Source organism: Pseudophryne corroboree, chromosome 2 (assembly GCF_028390025.1).
Source record: "Pseudophryne corroboree isolate aPseCor3 chromosome 2, aPseCor3.hap2, whole genome shotgun sequence".
Taxonomy (NCBI): Eukaryota; Metazoa; Chordata; class Amphibia; order Anura; family Myobatrachidae; genus Pseudophryne; species Pseudophryne corroboree.
In genome coordinates this window covers 964,621,623-964,634,879 of record NC_086445.1, presented here as the reverse complement: position 1 = coordinate 964,634,879, position 13,257 = coordinate 964,621,623, and the positions used below count along the sequence as shown (strand labels likewise).

The window sequence follows — 13,257 nt, the reverse complement described above, 5'->3', positions numbered from 1 at the left end:
TAGGTCTTCCTCATACAGGATAAAGATGGTAGGCAGGAGGCACGGAGGAATGCTTGAAGGTCTCCTGAAAGACAAGACTTGTAAAAGTGTTGAGTGCTGAGGCACAGAGGTGCTGGAGATATTGAGGTGCTGGAGGCACTGAGGTTCGTGGTGGCGCTCGGGCGCTTGGAGGCACTGATGTGCTTGGAGGCACGGAGGTGCGTGGTGGCGCTCGGGCGCTTGGAGGCACTGATGTGCTTGGAGGCACGGAGGTGCGTGGTGGCGCTCGGGCGCTTGGAGGCACTGATGTACTTGGAGGCACAGAGGTGCGTGGTGGCGCTCGGGCGCTTGGAGACACTGTAATGCTGGGAGGCACGGAGATGCTTGGGAACACTGAGATGCTGGAAACACAGATATGCTTGGAGACACAGAAGTAGCAGGAACAAGGGAGCTCTGGAGATCACGGTTTCTGACAGGCAGAATTGATGATACACAGGCGCCAGATCTCTGCCCGGCGTCTGACTTTAAACCTCCCGCCTTTGCCTGATTGGCGGAGCGGGCAGGTGATGTCAGCCCCGCTCCGCCTACCTGACCTCAGTCAACATGGCGGCGCCCTCGCTCCGGGAAGCCGCCGAGGAGACCCACCGACCCGACGCCGGAACCCCGAGACCGCCGGAGGAGAGAGGCGCCAGGCCATCCAGGACACCCGCAGAGGCAAGCGCGGCCGCCGCTGCCCGCGAGGTGTGACAGTACCCCCTCCTCCAGGAGTGGCCCCTGGACACTTTCCGGGCTTAGTTGGATGTCTGGAGTGGAAGATCCGAACCAGTCGGGGAGCCGTTACCTCAGTAGCATTGATCCAACTTCTCTCCTCAGGACCATAACCTTTCCACTCTACCAAGTACTGTAGTTTTTTATGAAGATAACGAGAGTCAAGAATAGCTTTGATTTCAAATTCTGTCCCAGCTTCAGACACTAAAGAAGTTGGCCTAGGGGATGCTGAGTGGAACCGATTCAGAATGAGGGGGCGGAGGAGAGAGACGTGAAAGGAGTTTGGAATTCGAAGGTGGGAAGGCAACCCTAATTTGCAAACGACCGGGTTCAAGACTTGCAGCACTGAGAAAGGACCAATGAACCTTGGGGCAAATTTCATAGTAGGTACTTTCAAACGAAGATTGCGGGTAGAGAGCTATACCTTGTCGCCAACCTTATATTGAGGAGCTGCTCGTCGCTTCCTATCCGCAAAGAATTTATAGCGACCGGAAACTCTCTTGAGATTGGCATGAACTCGACTCCAGATTTGGTTAAAATGTCGGAGAGTAGAGGCTGCAGCAGGAACTTCTTCTGGAGGACAAATGGGCAACTCCGGAACTTGGGGATGAAATCCATAATTAATAAAGAATGGAGACTCACCAGTTGAAGAATGATATAGATGGTTGTGGGCAAACTCGGCCCAAGGCAACAACTCCACCCAGTTATCTTGAGAAGGGGAAAGGTAAACACGGAGAAAAGTCTCTAGATCCTGATTGACACGTTCAGTTTGCCCATTAGTCTGTGGATGGTAAGCAGAAGAGAACTTGAGTTTAATTTGTAGAGTTGAACAGAGGGCTCTCCAGAATCTTGCTGTAAACTGTACCCCTTGATCTGAGACTATTTCTAGAGGTAACCCGTGCAGGCGGAAATGCTCCTGGATAAATAACAGGGCCAACTTGGAAGCGGATGGTAATCCGGTCAACGGAACAAAATGTGCCATCTTAGAGAATCGGTCAATAATCACCCAAATGGTGTTATGACCCTTAGAGAGAGGTAGTTCAGTAACAAAGTCCATCGAGATATGAGTCCAAGGCCTTTTAGGAATGGATAAAGGATGCAACAAGCCCGCAGGTGGCAGACGTGGAGTTTTGTGCTGAGCACATTGAGGACACGAATTAACATACTCTTGAACATCTTTTTTCATAGTGTCCCACCAGTACGATCTTCGCAGAAATTCCCACATTTTCTGAACTCCCGGATGACCAGAAAACTTAGAAGTGTGAGCCCACTGCAACAGTCTTGGTCGAAATTCAACTGGTACCGACATTCTTCCAGGAGGAGGGCCCAACCCAGTGGGAGCTGCAGAAATAGAGATGGGACTAAGGATTAATGCCTTCTCCATTGTATTCTCCTCATCCGAAGCCATCACTGAACGGGATAAGGCATCCGCCTTGGTATTAAGAGTTCCAGCCCGATACTTGATGATAAAGGAAAATCTGGCAAAGAAGAGCGCCCATCTTGCCTGACGGGGATTCAAACATTGGGCCGTCTTTAGGTACAGTAAATTCTTGTGATCCGTAAAAATTGTAATTAAGTGTTTAGCACCCTCCAGAAGATATCTCCATTCTTCTAAAGCAGATTTAATTGCCAGCAGCTCTTTGTCTCCAATGGTGTAATTAAATTCGCAGGGGAGAACTTGCGAGAATGGAAACCACACGGATGCAACTTCCCATCTGAGACGTACTGCGAAAGTACAGCACCTATGCCTACCGTGGAACATCAACCTCCAGAAAGAATGGTTTTAGGAAATCTGGCTGCTGAAGTACGGGAGCGGACATAAAGGCTGTCTTCAGCTGTTTGAACGCTGCTACTGCTTCAGAAGGCCAATTGCTTGGGTCAGCCCCTTTCTTAGTCAGAGCAGTAATAGGTGCCACGATAGTAGAGAAACCTCTTATAAATTTTCGATAATAATTCGCGAATCCTAGAAATCGTTGCACTGCTTTCAAGGAAAGAGGTTGAGTCCAATCTCGGATGGCCGAGAGTTTCTCCGGATCCATACGCAATTCAGTTCCAGAAATAATGTAGCCAAAAAATGAAATAGAAGGAACCTCAAAGGTGCACTTGGAGATTTTGCCATAAAGATGGTTCTCGTGCAACCGAAGGAGTACTTCCTTAACTTGTAGTCGGTGCTCAGAAAGATTCTTCGAAAATATCAGAATGTCATCCAAATAGACTACTACATTCAGATACAACATGTCCCGAAAAACTTCATTAATGAATCCCTGAAAGACGGCGGGAGCGTTGCTGAGGCCAAATGGCATTACCAGGTACTCGTAATGCCCATCTCTAGTATTGAAAGCCGTCTTCCACTCATCCCCTTGTCGAATACGTATCAGATTGTATGCTCCCCTTAAGTCAAGCTTAGTAAACACTCGAGCTCCACGCACTCTATCAAAAAGCTCTGTGATGAGCGGCAGAGGATACTTGTTCTTAATGGTGACTTCATTTAAACCACGATAGTCAATACATGGTCTCAGGCCTCCATCTTTTTTCTTTACAAAGAAGAAGCCAGCTCCCGCTGGGGAAGTGGAGGGACGGATGAACCCCTTCTGCAAATTCGACTTAATGTACTCTGACATAGCTTGTGTCTCTGGAACCGACAAAGGATAAGTGCGACCTCGGGGCGGCATTTTTCCAGTAATAAGCTCAATAGGACAGTCCCAGAGCCTATGCGGAGGTAATTTATCAGCTGCCTGTTCCGAGAAAACATCTAAAAATTCTCGGTAAGCCTCTGGAATAGACTCCACGTCCAACTTGGCCGATGCACGGAGTGGAACGACAGGAGCAAGACAATTCAATCGACAGAAAGGGCTCCAAGAAATTATTTGTGTCGACCCCCAGTCGACATGAGGGTTATGAAGCCTGAGCCAGGGAAGACCCAAAACGAGATCATGAGACATCTCCTGAATAACCAGAAACTCCAGTTGTTCTCGGTGCAAAGCTCCCACTTGTAGCTGAATTGACTCAGACTGACTCGTAATCAAGGCGTTAGGAATTTGAACACCGTTAATAGCTGTGATCGTAAGAGGTCGCTCGACCAACTGTAACTTCAAGCCCAAACTCTGGGCGCAGGAGAGAGAAATAAAATTCCCCGCAGCTCCTGAATCCAATAGAGCCATAACAGTTTTGACTTCTGTTTCAGTAGACAAAGATACTGAGAGTAAAGAATCCACTACTGGAGAAGATTGAGAAACCACACCCAGCTTGACTTCCCCGGAACAGGCTAGGACTGCCCGTTTCCCGGGCGAGACTTGCAAAGCTTGAGAAAGTGATCCGCGGCTCCACAGTAGAGGCAAAGTCTATTCTCACGCCGACGCTGTCGCTCCTCTGGAGACAGTCGAGACCGATTAATCTGCATGGGTTCGTCTGGAGCTGTCGTAACCGATTGTTTAGACGGAGGAGCCCGGAATCTGCATCGATCAGACCGAGAACGTTCGCCGACTCGTTCCTGCATGCGGAGATCCACTTTCACACAGAGCGAGATCAACTGTTCCAAAGAATCTGGCAAATCCCTTGTAATCAATTCGTCTTTAAGACGGTCGGACAGCCCGTTCCAGAAAGCGGCCCGTAAGGCATCATTATTCCAGCGCAATTCGGAGGCTATGGTCTGAAAATGAATCACATACTGACCTACTGAACGGGAGCCTTGTCGAACTCGGAGTAGATCTGAAGAGGCAGCGGTCGTTCTGCCAGGCTCATCAAAGATCCTGCGGAAAGATGAGATGAAATTGGTGTCGCTGGAAACCAAAGGATCCGATCGCTCCCATAACGGAGACACCCATTCCAGCGCTGACCCATTCCGTGGGGAAGTTGTGTGCGAGGAGTTCAAACTGTACCTCGCACTGGTTAAGAAAACCACGGCAATTCTTCGGGTTGCCGTTGTAGCGAGAGGGAGTGGGAAGCTGAAGGCGTGACCTGGTTCCGGACACAGCGTGAGCATTATCGGGAGCGAGTACCGGAGCGGGCCCTGGAGCTGGAACCGGAACTACTGAAGCCAGGGAAACCTGAATTTGATCCAGCCTGCCGGATAGTTCTTGGAGATACCGCATCACCTGGTTTTGCGCCGCCTCTTGACTCTGAACACGGGAAGCCAGATCTTGGATGGCACTCGCTTCTGGGTTCCGATTCCCCGGGTCCATGTGGCCTGTGTATACTATCACTGACCTGGTTGGAGAGTGTTGTGGACTCGGGGCTTCTTCCGGTGACCGGGAAGAGGAACCGCTACTGGGTCGCAGTAGAGATGGCCGGATGTAGGTCTTCCTCATACAGGATAAAGATGGTAGGCAGGAGGCACGGAGGAATGCTTGAAGGTCTCCTGAAAGACAAGACTTGTAAAAGTGTTGAGTGCTGAGGCACAGAGGTGCTGGAGATAGTGAGGTGCTGGAGGCACTGAGGTTCGTGGTGGCGCTCGGGCGCACTGATGTGCTTGGAGGCACGGAGGTGCGTGGTGGCGCTCGGGCGCTTGGAGGCACTGATGTGCTTGGAGGCACGGAGGTGCGTGGTGGCACTCGGGCGCTTGGAGGCACTGATGTGCTTGGAGGCACGGAGGTGCGTGGTGGCGCTCGGAGGCACTGATGTGCTTGGAGGCACGGAGGTGCGTGGTGGCGCTCGGGCGCTTGGAGACACTGTAATGCTGGGAGGCACGGAGATGCTTGGGAACACTGAGATGCTGGAAACACAGATATGCTTGGAGACACAGAAGTAGCAGGAACAAGGGAGCTTTGGAGATCACGGTTTCTGACAGGCAGAATTGATGTTACACAGGCGCCGGATCTCTGCCCGGCGTCTGACTTTAAACCTCCCGCCTTTGCCTGATTGGCCGAGCGGGCAGGTGACGTCAGCCCCGCTCCGCCTACCTGACCTCAGTCAACATGGCGGCGCCCTCGCTCCGGGAAGCCGCCGAGGAGACCCACCGACCCGACGCCGGAACCCCGAGACCGCCGGAGGAGAGAGGCGCCAGGCCATCCAGGACACCCGCAGAGGCAAGCGCGGCCGCCGCTGCCCGCGAGGTGTGACAACCCCATTAGGGAGGCATTTGATGCTCATAATAAATGACTTTTCATACAGTACGTTTTGATTACATTAATATTTTGTTGACAAAGAGGAGTTACTGATGAACTAGTGTTTGCCAATCTGGGATTATTAACATGATTCAGTAGATGTTTTCTGCGCCTGCCCCAAATATATTCATCAGAACCAAAGTTGATCAACACGAAGGCAAGTACAAATAAAAAGAGGCGCAGGAGACCAAAGAAAGCCAAACCCTCTGTACACTGGCCAACCAAAGGCGAAAGTCTGCAAGGCCATAGGTGGAAGGAGTATCTTCTACAGATGTTCCTTACATTAGGTACCATAGGGGTCATTGTATTATCATGCCTCCTTTCTCAGTGCTAAGAGACATTCTGCCTCGCCGTTTATTATTTACAGTTTCTTATATATAGCAGCATATTCCATTGTGCTCTACAATTGGAAACAGTGATAACACACACTGGCTAATAACAGACAGACATAGAGGTAGGAAGGCCCTGCTCGCAATCTTACAATCTATAGGGAATAAGGAAGAATACACAATGATAGGCACTATCTATAGCATAGCGGGCCCACAAGACAACAGAGACAGTCCTGATGGGATGCAATTAGATATGACTGCTTCTGAAGGTCATGTGGGCGGTTCAGGAATTTGATAGGCTTGCCTGAAGAGGTGAGTTTTCAGGGAACGCTTGAAAGTTTGGAGGCTAGAGGAGAGTCTTATTTTTGTCCCTTAGGGGTCTATTTACTAAGCCTTGGATGGAGATAAAGTAGCTGGAGATAAAGTACCATCCAATCGGCTCCAAGCTGTCATTTTTCAAACACAGCCTGTGGAATAGCAGTTAGGAGCCGATTGGCTGGTACTTTATCTCCAGCGACTTTATATCCATCCAAGGCTTAGTAAATAGAGCCCGTCTGGAATATCAGTTTAAAAACAGATGAATGTTTCCACTTTACAGGACTTGGCTTCATAATATAGGAAATAAATATACATTTCTAACACCAACTCACATTCATAATTAAAAAGCGTTTATTAGCCGAGAAATACCGAACAGATCCCAGGAGCCGGGTAACCATACATCTTCATTGTTTTTGTTAGCCAACATTTGGGTTTCTTTGTAGAAATTGGAATCAATAATTAACTCAATCGGCTGCATAACGGCTGCTAGTTACTATCACTGTGGAGAAAGATAAAGTACCAACCAATCAGCTCCTGTCATATCACAGGCTGTGTTTGAAAAATGACAGGAGCTGGTTGGTTGGTTGGTTGGTTGGTTGGTAGTTTCTCTCTCTCCAAGGCTTAGTAAATCTGCCCCTTAATTAGTTGGGCTCTTTCCATTTTGGATGCATAGGAAATTGCAAAGATTTGAGCAACCACCAGATATTCATGTGTTCACAATGCCTGACACACAGAAGACATTACAGTCCTGTCTCCCATAAACTTGTGGCAGTGGGTTCTGTACATCTAGGATGTTTTCAGTTCTTTGCAAGTGTAGGATCTGTACTGTAAAAGTGCAGATCTCTATCTGTGGCACACGGCCAGCATTACAGAAAACATAGGGGGTGGGGGTGTTGGCCCCGTTCACTGGCCATGTAGAGTTCAGACCCGGCAAGCATGAAAACTCCCGCATATGATCCGGAGCTGCAGCAGCGGACCACAGAAGCCGGCAGGAGGCGTCTATTTACACAAGCAGCCTCCTGCTGCATCAGTATATTATCACACAGCCGCTGCGTATAAAGACGTCTCCCGTCACCATTGGCATCTTGGACCACGCACTGGCCTCATGCTATAGAAACAACGTCCGATCTCTGTCCATGTGCTACGATCACACATAGAAGTTAAATTGCTCACCCATGACACTCCCATGAAACGGATCTTTCCCTTGCAAATGCATGGTCGCCATCTAGTTACTGGCCAGAAATGCCCCTAAACACAGTGTCTTCTGATTTTTACATCTCCTATATATTTGCCTTGTGTGTGCCTGGCCCTCTAACGCTGGGCGGAGTTAGAGGCCTGGGTGGAGTTACCAGCTCCTGCCCAGAACTGAGCAGCACACACGTCATCCCACCACCATCTCCAACCAGGTACGCAGCACGTCTCAGACCACAGGCCACCCTCCCCACAAGACCAAGGTACACTCTCTTCCCCCCCTGCAGTGTGTACAGCCGCCGGCATCCCTCTACACGGCGCGGCTACATTCACCCCACTAATTACCTCACACTCACACACTCCGGCCGCACAGCGGACTTCTCCCCCCCGCACAGTCTACACACAAGCCGGACTGCCGCTACACGCCACCCCACATACTTCGGCCGCACTGCGGACTTCTCCCCCCCCCCCCCGCTAATTACCTCACACACTCCGGCTGACTTCTCCCCCCCCCCCCCCCCCCCCGCTAATTACCTCACACACTCCCGCAGCACAGCGGACTTCTCCCCCCCCCCGGTAATTACCTCACACACTCCGGCCGCACTGCTGACTTCTCCCCCCCCGCTAATTACCTCACACACTCCGGCCGCACAGCGGACTTCTCCCCCCCGCCACCCTTGCTAATTGCCTCACACACTCCGGCCGCACTGCTGATTCCCCCCCCCCCTAATTACCTCACACACTCCGGCCGCACAGCGGACTTCTCCCCCCCGCTAATTACCTCACACACACTCCCGCAGCACAGCGGACTTCTCCCCCCCCCCCCCCGGTAATTACCTCACACACTCCGGCCCCACACTGCTGACTTCTTCCCCCCCCCTCCCTAATTACCTCACACACTCCGGCCGCACAGCGGACTTCTTCCCCCCCCGCTAATTACCTCACACACTCCGGCCGCACTGCTGACTTCTCCCCCCCCTCTAATTACCTCACACACTCCGGCCGCACAGCGGACTTCTCCCCCCCCCCCCCCGCTAATTACCGCACACACTCCCGCAGCACAGCGGACTTCTCCCCCCCCCCCCGGTAATTACCTCACACACTCCGGCCCCACACTGCTGACTTCTTCCCCCCCCCTCCCTAATTACCTCACACACTCCGGCCGCACAGCGGACTTCTTCCCCCCTCCCCCCCCCTGCTAATTACCTCACACACTCCGGCCGCACTGCTGACTTCTCCCCCCCCTCTAATTACCTCACACACTCCGGCCGCACAGCGGACTTCTCCCCCCCCCCCCCCCCCTAGTCTGGACAGACGCCGGCCTCCCGCTCCATGCCCCTGCTACATTCACCCCCCCTAATATCTCACACACCTCAGCCATGGCACCCCCACACAGTCCCGCAGCACGCCCACCGACAGCACGGACGCACACACTCCTCAACACCGCCTCCTGTCCACTGTGCACTATGCCCACATCGTCTCGCAGCACACCGCCCGCAGCACGGACGCACATATTCCCCAGCATGGTCGACCACAGGCCACCCTCCACACAAACACTGTCTTCCCTCCCTGCACACTCTGTACAGCCGCTTAACCCCCTGCCAGCCCGCGCCCACACAATCTCGCAGCACTACGCACACACCACACTTGCATACAGACCCCAGCACGCACGCACAGCGGACACCCTCCCCACAAGCCCCACACACACTACCTTCCATCCCTGCACACTGTGTGCCACCGGACCCCCTCCCCACACCACTAATACATGCACCACCACCATCTGACACACTACAGCCACGGCACACCCACAGAGTCCCGCAGCACACCCGCACACACTCCCCAACACCCCCACACACAGACTACTTTCCCCACAAGCCCAACACAAACTGTCTGCCGACCCTGCACACTGTGTTACGCCCCGTTCACACACCTAGCCTACAAACCACCCTCTCCAACATCGCTCACACTACATCCACATAGTCCCGCACCATGCCGCACACGCACATTCCCCAGCACCCCCGTACAACGGCCACCACATTCCCCACAACCACAACATACACTGTCTTCCATGTGCCACCTGACACCCACATACTTTACTTACCCAACCATGTTCACTATACATGTCATTTCCTTCCACATTCTATACACCCTCCCCTGCAGACACTGTTCACCCACTCACAAGACCCTGAACCCCATTCACCATGACATTCCCTTTTGTCATACTACATCTATCCACGAACAAACCTCCTATTCCACCAATACAAACTATACAACTACTATTCTACACCTTAACTTTTCTGGAGAGATTACGGGGGCGTAGCCCCTTACGACGGTGTGAAGAGCGCCCGTAGGGCGCGATGAATCACCTAGTTTTCTCTGACGTCCTAGTGGATGCTGGGACTCCGTAAGGACCATGGGGATTAGCGGCTCCGCAGGAGACAGGGCACAAAATAAAAGCTTAAGGATCAGGTGGTGTGCACTGGCTCCTCCCCCTATGACCCTCCTCCAAGCCTCAGTTAGATTTTTGTGCCCGGCCGAGAAGGGTGCAATCTAGGTGGCTCTCCTGAGCTGCTTAGAATAAAAGTTTAGTTAGGTTTTTTTATTTTCAGTGAGTCCTGCTGGCAACAGGCTCACTGCATCGTGGGACTAAGGGGAGAAGAAACGGACTCACCTGAGTGCAGAGTGGATCAGGTTTCTTAGGCTACTGGACACTAGCTCCAGAGGGACGATCACAGGTTCAGCCTGGATGGGTCACCGGAGCCGCGCCGCCGTCCCCCTTACAGAGCCAGAAGAGACGAAGAGGTCCGGTGAAATCGGCGGCAGAAGACATCCTGTCTTCAGACTAAGGTAGCGCACAGCACCGCAGCTGTGCGCCATTGCTCTCAGCATACTTCACACTCCGGTCACTGAGGGTGCAGGGCGCTGGGGGGGGAGCGCCCTGAGACGCAATATAACAGAATACCTTAGGTGGCAAAACAGAATACATCACATATAGCTCCTGGGCTATATGGATGTATTTTAATCCCCTGCCATTTTACACAAAAAAGCGGGAGATAAGGACGTCGTGAAGGGGCGGAGCCTATCTCCTCAGCACACAAGCGCCATTTTCCCTCACAGCTCCGCTGGAAGGACGGCTCCCTGACTCTCCCCTGCAGTCCTGCTTCAGAATCAGGGTAAAAAAGAGAAGGGGGGGGCACGTTTGGCAGCAAATAAATATATTAACAGCAGCTATAAGGGAGTAACACTTATATAAGGTTATCCCTGTATATATATATATATATATTTCTCTATCGTCCTTGTGGATGCTGGGGTTCCTGAAAGGACCATGGGGAATAGCGGCTCCGCAGGAGACAGGGCACAAAAAGTAAAGCTTTCCGATCAGGTGGTGTGCACTGGCTCCTCCCCCCATGACCCTCCTCCAGACTCCAGTTAGATTTTTGTGCCCGGCCGAGAAGGGTGCAATCTAGGTGGCTCTCCTAAAGAGCTGCTTAGAGAAAGTTTAGCTTAGGTTTTTTATTTTACAGTGAGTCCTGCTGGCAACAGGATCACTGCAACGAGGGACTTAGGGGAGAAGGAGTGAACTCACCTGCGTGCAGGATGGATTGGCTTCTTGGCTACTGGACATCAGATCCAGAGGGACGATCACAGGTACAGCCTGGATGGTCACCGGAGCCGCGCCGCCGGCCCCCTTGCAGATGCTGAAGTAAGAAGAGGTCCAGAATCGGCGGCTGAAGACTCCTGCAGTCTTCTAAAGGTAGCGCACAGCACTGCAGCTGTGCGCCATTTTCCTCTCAGCACACTTCACACGGCAGTCACTGAGGGTGCAGGGCGCTGGGAGGGGGGCGCCCTGGGAGGCAAATGAAAACCTTTTTTGGCGAAAAATACCTCACATATAGCCCCCAGAGGCTATATGGAGATATTTAACCCCTGCCAAGATTCACTAAATAGCGGGAGACGAGCCCGCCGAAAAAGGGGCGGGGCCTATCTCCTCAGCACACAGCGCCATTTTCTCTCACAGAAAGCCTGGAGAGAAGGCTCCCAGGCTCTCCCCTGCACTGCACTACAGAAACAGGGTTAAAACAGAGAGGGGGGGCACTGATTTTGGCGATATTGAGATATATATAAAGATGCTATAAGGGAAAACACTTATATAAGGTTGTCCCTATATAATTATAGCGTTTTGGTGTGTGCTGGCAAACTCTCCCTCTGTCTCCCCAAAGGGCTAGTGTGGGTCCTGTCCTCTGTCAGAGCATTCCCGGTGTGTGTGCTGTGTGTCGGTACGTGTGTGTCGACATGTATGAGGACGATGTTGGTGAGGAGGCGGAGAAATTGCCTGTAATGGTGATGTCACTCTAGGGAGTCGACACCGGAATGGATGGCTTATTTAGGGAATTACGTGAGAATGTCAACACGCTGCAAGGTCGGTTGACGACGTGAGACGGCCGACAAACTATTAGTACCGGTCCAGGCGTCTCAGAAACACCGTCAGGGGCGTTAAAAACGCCCATTTACCTCAGTCGGTCGACACAGACACGGACACTGAATCCAGTGTCGACGGTGAATAAACAAACGTATTTCTCATTAGGGCCACACGTTAAGGGCAATGAAGGAGGTGTTGCATATTTCTGATACTACAAGTACCACAAAAAAGGGTATTATGTGGGAGTGAAAAAACTACCTGTAGTTTTTCCTGAATCAGATAAAATAAAATGAAGTGTGTGATGATGCGTGGGGTTACCCCGATAGCAAATATTGGCGTTATACCCTTTCCCGCCAGAAATTAGGGCGCGTTGGGAAACACCCCTTAGGGTGATAAGGCGCTCACACGCTTATCAAGTGGCGTTACCGTCTCCAGATACGGCCGCCCTCAAGGAGCCAGCTGATAGGAAGCTGGAAAGATATCCTAAAAAGTATATACACACATACGGTGGTTATACTGCGACCAGCGATCGCCATCAGCCTGGAGATGCAGTGCTGGGTTGGTTTGGTCGGATTCCCTGACTGAAAATATTTTATTCATATAGAGCATTTAATAGGATGCATTCTATATATATGTACGTGAGATGCACAGAGGGATATTTGCTCTCTGGCATCAAGATAAGTACGTTGTCCATATCACCCAGAAGATGTCATGGACACGACAGTGGTCAGGTGATACAGATCCCATACGGCACATGGAAGTATTGCCGTATAAAGGGAAGGAGTTAGTTGGGGTCGGTCCATCGGACCTGGGGACCACGGCAACAGCTGGGAAATCCAACCTTTTTACCCCAAGTTACATCTCAGCTGAAAAAGACACCGTCTTTTCAGTCTCAATCCTTCCTTTCCCATGAGGGCATGCAGGCAAAAGGCCAGTCATATCTGCCCAGACATAGAGGTAAGGGAAGTAGACTGCAGCAGGCAGCCCCTTCCCAGGAAAAGAAGCCCTCCACCGCGTCAGCCAAGTCCTCAGCATGACGCTGGGGCCATGCAAGCGGACTCAAGGTGGGGGGGTAGTCTCAAGAGTCTCAGCGCGCAGTGGGATCACTCGCAGGTTGACCCCTAGATAGTACAAGTATTATCCCAGGGGT

At 51.7% G+C, this 13,257-nt stretch overlaps 1 long non-coding RNA gene across 1 annotated transcript in view; it reads left to right on the top strand.

The window, feature by feature from the left end:
* Positions 1–7,798: 7,798 nt before the first annotated feature.
* The window catches only part of LOC134987294 (uncharacterized), a 45,334-nt gene continuing 39,875 nt past the window's right edge, over positions 7,799–13,257 (top strand). Inside the window, exon 1 of the long non-coding RNA XR_010192969.1 lies at positions 7,799–7,902. This is a non-coding gene — a long non-coding RNA (uncharacterized LOC134987294). The remainder of the gene's footprint in view (positions 7,903–13,257) is intronic.